We start from the raw sequence: 9,452 nt of genomic DNA, 5'->3' as shown, positions 1-9,452 counted from the left end.
TGTAAAAATGTTGTAATTTTTCTACGTAAATGTAACCTACATATATTACATATATGTAAAAAACTTTCAAAAAAATATTGTTACGTTGAGTTCTTAAAACTCAAAGCGATTTTTAAAAAAATCATATATATATATATATATAATTGTGCCCCCCCCCCCCTGAAATAAGGTGCCCCGCCCAAAGGTGCGGCTCGCACACCTCTTGGGTCGGCCCCGGTAATGTAAAAAGTAGTAATGAATGATTTAGGGGTTGTCTTAGTTTTAAATTTTAAGGATTAATGTGGGAGTAACAAGTGGCAACTTATAGGTTTTTATTATTTTTTTGAAAGGCAAACTTCATGCTAAAACATCTAACCAACCACATTAACAAAAACACAAAACAAACCAATCCCTCAACAGATCTTGAAGAAACCAATAAAAAAAAACAAAGCAAACTATATTAAGATGGATTTGCACCAAGTTGAACTATAACATCCCATGTTTCGTGGTATTTAAAGGATTTGTGTTTAAATAAAATAAAGAAGATAAATGTAATTATCGAAAATAGGAGGGGAATAAGTGTCATTAGATGAAAAGTTAAACATGAAACCCTAACATCTTCCTATAAATGTAGCGGTCATCTCATTTATAATCATCCTAGCCTCCAAACACATTCTTTAACAAATTCCCATTTTTGGGAAAATAACTCACAAAAACACGACGATTCTCGGAGATCTAACCGTTGGACCAGTCTCAAATTTTAATTGTGTGTTCATGGAATAGAAATGAAGATTCCCACTCATCAAATCTTCGATCAGAGGTCGGGAAATCCGGATGTTATCAGAAAAACTGTAACAGCTAATAATGGAAATTTCCGGAAATTGTTCAGCTTCTTCGGCGACTGTAGCAACGATTTATGGCGACGGTGAGCTGATGGATTTGTAGATCGGGGCGAGACGGTTTCGTGGCCGCTTTATTCACTCAATTCCGAGTTTGTTTGATATGGTTTTTGTCTATTCGAGTGATTTCGAACAAAAACCTCAAATGTACGCTTTTGTTAAAAAGGTTTACTTTTCGTGTACAGATTTGCATGAAAATTGGTAGGATAATAGAACGAGCCAAGATTGTTGATAAAGTAATGAACTTGCGAGTAAACAGGTTAGCTGGTTCATTTCGGGTAAAACGAATAGTGTTCGATTCGTGAAAAGAACGGGTATACGAAGTCGATTTTACATGAAACTTAGTAGAAATCATTTATTCCGGCCAACTCAACATTATAGAACCCGACACCGCAGCCCCGTGATGCCGAATGAGCCGTTTAAATTTAGATCTAGCTTTAATCGGGTATTTAATCAATTAAAAACGAGCTTAAGGGTCACCTTAGCTTGGATCTGGACCACCCGTAGCAACCAAGGTATAAACAATCAAAATCCAGCCAACCATGGTGGTTAACGGCGGCTGAAGACGCCGAAATAGAAGAAAAACCCGAAAAACGCATTAAGGATAATCAGATCTGAACATATGCGTCATATATGTTATACGGCCGCATATGTTTGGGGCGCATATGTATACCAGCATATATGTGCACATGTACGTATATGTATGTGTGATAGTATATGATTAGAGGCGCATATGTAGTAATGACGTATATGTAAGAGAAACGCATATCTATGAATCATGCATATGTATGTATCACGTATAAATTCTGGGAGCGCATATGTGTGGCCACATATATGTATGAAGTGTATAAGTATGGGAGTATAAGTTATATAGGGCGCATAAGTTATGCGAGCGCATAACTTATGTGGACGTATAACATATACGTCCCAAGACTTATGCGTGAATATGACGTATACGCCACCATGACTTATACGCTAGCATGTATACGCAATATCTTATGCGCTAACTTATACATGGAAATGACTTGTGCGCCAAGAACTTATGCGGCATATAAGACAAGAATAAGTAATTAATTAATAAATAAAGGTAATGTTTAAAAGTGATAAAAGCCTAGAAAGAAAGACCGAGGCTTGAATAGATACATAAGAGCACGAGAGTAGTAGTTAAACTAATGTGCCTTGTTACACGGTTAACCGTCCCCAACTGAAGATATGTGTTACAATCAATTCCAAAAGAAGCAGAACCAATGTGAGTTTCTAGCCCCATTTCCTTGTTATGGTTTCGGGGCTGTGTGCATACTCGATGTGATTAGTTACTACACTTACCTTGGGTGGTAAGTGTATGATATGTGAATGCTTTGATGATAAACGAATTATATATAAATGATATATAAAATGTTAAGAGTATGTATGAAAGCATATATATATATGTATATCAAGAAATGTATGTATGGTTGTATGATTATATGGTAGTATGGTTAAGAAGAGAATAACCCTAATAATATCTGCGAATGTAGAGAACAGACCCTAATAATATTTGCGAATGTTGGGGTCAGACCCTAATAATATCTGCGAATGTAGGGAACAAACCCTAATAATATCTGTGAATGTAGGGGGCAAACCCTAATAATATCTTCGAATGATGGAAACAGACCCTATAATATCTGCGAATGCAGGGGACATGCCCTAATAATATCTCCGAATGTAGGGAACATACCCTAATAATATCTGCGAATGTAGGGACCAGACCCTAATAATATCTGTGAGGTTATAGGGTGAAAGGCTCTTTAGTACGTAAATATAATTATGTATGTATAAGTAAGCTAAACAAGAAAGTATGAAAGAATGAAAGTATGAGAATATAAAAGTATAAATGTATGTATGTGTGTACGTATGAATGAAAGAAGCAGGTTAAGTATCTAATATGTATTTACGGATATGTATATATATATATATATTTATATTTATATAAATGAATGTAATGTAGTTTGCCTGATTAACTAGAACTCACTCAGCGTAGCTAACTTTTAGTATGCACACAGGCAAATATGATGATGGAGCTGGCTTGAGGGGGACACATGGCATGGGCTGAGCTGACTGGCATCTAGTGAAGAAAAGTTATGATGTTTTATGTTAACATAATTTGAAAGTTTAAAGATAAGATTTTAATATTTTGTAATGAATGTTTGATGCTTTTATATTCCACGAAAAGTTTTAATTCACTATGATATTTAGAACTGTGTTTATAAGTAAATCCAGCGTCCAAAGTAGGGCACCGGGACCGGGGCCTTACAAGTTGGTATCAGAGCATAATTTCAAGAGAAATAAACATCATAAATGCTTAGACTCGAATAGAGAATGGGACTTAAGTAAGAAAAGAAAGAAGATGCCAGTTCAAGAAATCCATGTGTCACTCAAGCAAGCTCAGTAACGGTAAGTTGCATGATTAAGTTCGTGCAAATATTTAGAGATATATGTACATGCATGTTAAATGAAAGTGGAAGAATGTATGATGTTAGCTTAATTGCTAAATAAAGAATGTTCGTATGCTAGCTTAATTGCTAGGGATAGAATGTGTGTATGCTAGCTTAATTGTTATGGTAAGAATGTAGGTTATATGTATGTTTACATGATTGTGTGAGAAGTAGAAACTAGCACAAGTGAAATCATAAAGGAAAGTACGTAGAACCTGAGGAGTAATGTAAAGATTTAATTACACTTGGCCACTGTCATTAACTACTTACCTTATGAATCATGTGCTAAATAATTCCTAGAGTGATAACGTTTGTGTTTCCTTAGAGATAAGATAGATGGTTGCTACAAATAGGCAAGCACGAGGAGTTCGTACTGGACGTTGTGGTAAGACACTTTCCAACCAGACACCTTTTGAAGAAATGTGTGATAGAACGATATACGAGAGTAGTAGGACTTCGACTATAGAAAGTAATGGAAAAGGATCACACTTGGATCTAGTAGTCAAATACTAATGGAGTTGCTAAATTGTTTCGCACTACAATGCCAACAATGTTCGTTGAAGCATCAAAGGCAGCCCAAACTGGGAAATCCAAGTGGAAGCAACATGAAAGAAACTGAGATAAGCCTATTAGATTGAGTCAAGACATGTAGTATGCCTGCAATAGTTAACTCCATAATGGAACTTGTTGGGATCGTGAGTAGCGAAACGAATGATGCGAAAGCAGAGATGATTGAGAAGGAAGGGTGACTATCAAGATATCCTAATTGAAAAGGCATGAAAGGATGAGGCTATATAGTGTAGTGAATACGAGAGGAAGACACTAAGAAGAATGTAGTTGTGTACCTTAGACTTTATGGAAGAGACCACTTGCGATACTTCCGTAAAAGTATGAGAATGATTAAGAATTGTAAGGTAGAACTAGAGGGATGTGAGTTCCTTGTTACTCTTATTGTTTGACCTTAAGAGAGTTCGATGTCGTTTGGGAATGGATTTGATGTTTTAGTTGAGACTCATATAGCATGTAAGAGTAAGTTTATAAGGTAGAAGATTTTGGATGGCGGTACAGTGACGGTTTATGGTATTAAGGAAAGTTCAGGGCTTAACGTCATTTCGATGATAGAAGCTGAAGATTGTTAAAGCGAGGGTGTAGTGCCTACCTGGTGTATGTTGTCAAAGTTACGGGCGAGACGAAAGAAGTGAAAGATGTTCATGTAGTGTAACTATCCAGAAGTGCTCCCAGAGGACCTTCCAGGGTTACCACTGGAACGAGGAGTAGAATTCTAGATAGAAGTAATACCAGGAGCACAACCCGTTGCGAAAGCACATTACCTTATGGCGACGTCCAAGATGAAAGAGTTAATGTCCAAACTGCAAGAATTCCTCGACAAAGGTGCTTTAATGTCGAGTGTTTCCCTGCGGGGTGTACCAGTGATGTTCATGAAAAAGAAAGACGGAAGTATGGGAATGTGTATAGATTACCGCGACTTGAACGAGCTTACGGTGAAGAATAGATATCTGTTTCCACAGATTGATGATTTGTTCGATCAATTGCAAGGTGCTAGTTGGTTCTCCCGAATAGATCTCAAATCTGTTGATCGTCAGTTGAAGGTGAAGAAGGCAGAAATCCTAAGACAACGTTTTGGAAGCGATATGGATACTCCGAGTTACTCGTGATGTCGTTTGGATTGACGAATTCTCCAGAAGCATTTATGGTTATGATGAATATGGTATGTTATCTGATGCTGGACAAATATGCCATTGCCTTTATTGACGATAGTTTTGATTTATTCTGTCACACCCTCAAAATCCACTAACGGAGTTTTACCGTCAGAGGGTGTGAACTGGCAGGATCGGAATCATTAGTTATAACCAAACCAAAGAAAAACGTTTAAATGAAAGTAAGTGCGGAAGCGTAAAACCTTAATTCAAAAGTTGCGTCACGCAGGACGACTTAAAACCAAATGTAACTGTTAAAATTAAGTTTGCAGAATAAAAGTGTTTTCATTAATGCATGCTCCTAAACCGCGCGCCCGCCTCGGCTACCTGAGAATAACATACTAAAAGTGTCAACACAAGGTTGGTGAGTTCACAAGTAAAATAAAATAAATCGTTTAGCGTTTTGCGTAACCTCGTTACGACGTTTAAATGTTGCGTAACCCCGTTACGACGTTTGAGTGTGTAACCACGTTACAGCGTTTGAGTGTGTAACCATGTTACAGCGTTTGAGTGTGTAACCATGTTACAGCGTTTGAGTGTGTAACCATGTTACAGCGTTTAAGTGTGTAACCACGTTACAGCGTTTAAGTGTTTTGCATTACCAGATAGTGTTATGTCAAATTATATATCGATAGGTAGCTAATCTATACAACAAGTATCGCTAAGTGGTTCGCGACCGAAGCTGACTGTTTATCAAGTGCCCGTCACCAGGTCCTCCAGACCATGGTAAGTGTTAGCCAAAATTTACACCCACTCAACCTCCAGTTGAGCTTAGCGTCGGGTGGGGTTTGTCAAACCCAGTAGTACTACCCAAAAGTGACTCGCTATTCCAAATATTAACCGGTCCGATGTGTGGGACTTCAAATGTTACGTATGCCGCTTAGCCTTTACAAGTGATATATAATTTATAACAAAATCTTTCATATGCGTTTATCTCAGAAAATATGTTTATCGGAGTATGTTATCTCCCCCAAGTGAAAAACGTTTGAAAACAGTTTAAGAGTGGGGTAAGTGAACTCACTGTTTGCGAAGAATATCCGATCTAGATCACCGAGTGATGCGCGTCGTAGAAAACTCTCTAGCGTTCTAAAATAACAAAGAGATTTTCTAAGTATCGGAATGTTTAACGAGTCTCTAGACTCGGCACATAATACCTATGCACGTAACATGTTTCGTGTTTCGTTTGTGAATCGTGTGTGACTTAAACAAGTAAAATTGTGATACGATACATGAGTGAGCAATTACTTTCGTGTCACGTATTAATAACATACTTATTAGCAATTATTCCCGTAGGGGCATTTTGGTCAACAAACAAAGACTAACTAACCATTATTCCCCATAAGGGCAATTTGGTCAATTCATGGCAATCAACTAGCAACTATTCCCCGCAAGGGTATTTTGCTCAAAATACAACAATTATATAAAAACTATCATATTTCATGCATTCCTATACAACTCAGCAGCTAGTTTCGTTATGACAGAATTTCTACTTGAAAGATTGCACTAGTTTACCGATTATAACGTCTCAATTAATTTACCAAAAATTACCACAGGAGCATACATATCTTAGGTTTCCAGAACATCTTTTATCTTATTTTTATTCCATATAGATTGTTCATAATGATCAAAACATTACAGCTAACTTATATCAGTCAGATTCATGCACATCAGAATGTTATTTGCAATTCCCGTTAAACGAAAAATCCAATAAATGCAAGACCACTTGGGTTTGGTTCCTAACTCAGTGAGTCAACCTCCAGAAGTGGAACCAACCCAATTGGTCTCGTAGTTCATGAGATATAACATTTACAACATAACCTAACAGCAGGTCTAACAGCTCAGCTTTGCATCACGTTTTTGTAAAATCATAAAAGTATACTTCCACTTATCCAAAAATTACGAATTTATACTTCATAGAAACTAGACTCAACCTAGTTTACTGCAGTACCCACAATCTCAATCAATTTTCACGTTTACACTTCGTTACAGTCAGTTAAACATCGTATATACGTTCTGTCCAGAATCTGTTCACATCAAAACTCATCATAATAACAATCTATGAACTATCATGCATCCATATAACCCTCTAGACACTATAACTACTATCCATGCATATCAATCACACCATACATACAAGATTAGGGTTTGTGTTTTAATTCAAATCAAGAACAATCAATCATGTATCAATATCAATCTAGTTATCAATCTATTATCCAACTAACAACAATCATAACAATCACATACATACAAGATCGGCCGATTTAGGGTTTTCACACAACCCATCAAACATCAAAATTAAACAACAAAGAGGTAAGAGATGATCAAGTATACCTTCCTAGCACCTAGTTCTTGGATTAATATCTTGATTTGATGTGTATATGTGTGTGATGGTGGACGGCAGCCGTGGGTCAAGAGAGGGAGAGAGAGCCGATCGGTGGTGTTGTAGGTTTAGAATAATAGGTTAGGGTTTGTTTATTAGTGATATATTTATAAACAAACAAGTTACACTCTAGTCCTTCTACTTTCAAGTGTTGTTTTTCTAGAACATTCTATCCTAACTTGCACATAATCATGACAATAATATAACACATAATCCTAACACATAGTTATCACATCATTAGTGTTTTAGTGTGCTTCGTTTATTCCTCAATCGTTTGCGTTTCGGTGCAAATCCCGAAAGACTACTACACATGTAGTAAGTGTTAAGCGTCATTTAAACCCTAGTTTAAATGTAATGAAGTATGCGTTATAGATTCAACGATCTTAAAGTTTGAATTAACGAGGTTAACCTGAAATTGACGATTGTCACATCATTCCCATGTTAAAGAATTTTCGTCCCGAAAATTTGAGTCAAGTCGTGATGAGAGCCTGAAAAAGTAAGAAGGATTTTCAGTTTGTCATATCATCCCCTAGTAGTAAGAAATTTCGTCCCGAAATTTAGTTCATACCTCCGGTGATGTTTGACGGTTTGCCGGGTTTCGCGGTTTTCTGTGTTTGGTCAGCCCTTCAAAAAGGTGAGGATACTTTTTCATCATTTGATCCTCGCGTTCCCACGTGAACTCCGGTCCACGTCTCGAGTTCCAACGAACCTTAACGATTGGAATTTTGCTGTGTTTGAGCGTTTTGGTTTCCCAATCCAAAACCTCGACTGGTTCTTCAATGAAACGTAACTGTTCATCAACTTGTAGTTCCTCCAAAGGGACTACATGGGATTCATCAGATAGGCATTTCTACAAATTTGATACGTGGAATACATCGTGTACGCCACTGAGTTCTGTTGGTAGTTCCAGTCGGTACGCCACCGGGCCAATGCGCTCAGTTATCCGGTACGGACCAACATACCGTGGGTTGAGTTTGTTTCGCTTTCCAAAGCGAACCACACCTTTCCAAGGTGAGACTTTGAGTAACACTCGATCGTTTACTTGAAATTCGAGAGGTTTTCGGCGCTTGTCGGCGTAACTCTTTTGGCGATCTCGTGCTGCTTCCATGCGATTTCGGATTTGAACAATCTTTTCCGAGGTTTCGAGTACCAGTTCCGGACCAGTGATTTGGCTATCACCCACCTCTGCCCAGCAGAGTGGTGATCGACACTTCCGTCCGTACAGCGCTTCAAACGGCGCTACCTTAATACTTGCGTGGTAGCTGTTATTATACGAAAACTCTACCAAGGGTAAGTGGGGTTCCCAACTTTTTCCGAAATCTAAGACGCATGCACGCAACATATCCTCCAGGGTCTGAATAGTCCGTTCACTTTGCCCATCCGTCTGAGGATGGTATGCGGTACTCATATCGAGACGTGTGCCCAGTGCGCTTTGCAGCGACTTCCAAAAGTGTGAGGTAAAACGAGAATCTCGATCGGAAATGATCGAGACAGGCACTCCGTGTCTCGACACTACTTCCTTCATGTAGACACGAGTCAGTCTTTCCATTTTGTCTGTTTCCTTAATCGCTAGGAAGTGCGCCGATTTAGTCAACCGGTCAACGATCACCCAGATGGTATCGCATCCCGTCGGTGTTTTAGGCAAACCCGTAATAAAGTCCATTGAGATGTGTTCCCATTTCCACATTGGGAGTTCCGGTTGTTGCAGTAGACCAGATGGTTTCTGGTATTCTATCTTGACTCTGGCACAAGTCAAGCATTTGCTCACGTAGGTGGCAATGTCGGCTTTCATGTTCGGCCACCAGTAAAGTTCCTTTAAATCATGATACATTTTATCTGAGCCAGGGTGGATAGAATATCGGGACTTGTGAGCTTCGTCCATCACTAGAGTTCTCAATTCTCCGTATCGTGGAACCCAAATCCGGTTCTCAAAATATCGGACCCCGTCCGATCTGGTTTCAAGTTGCTTGCTCATGCCCCGCATGAGTTCCGATGGAAGATT

Source organism: Bidens hawaiensis, unplaced genomic scaffold (assembly GCF_021521415.1).
Source record: "Bidens hawaiensis isolate Kalapana, Puna unplaced genomic scaffold, B.hawaiensis_p1.1 tig00038177_1, whole genome shotgun sequence".
Lineage (NCBI taxonomy): Eukaryota > Viridiplantae > Streptophyta > Magnoliopsida > Asterales > Asteraceae > Bidens > Bidens hawaiensis.
This window is presented reverse-complemented; position numbering follows the sequence as displayed.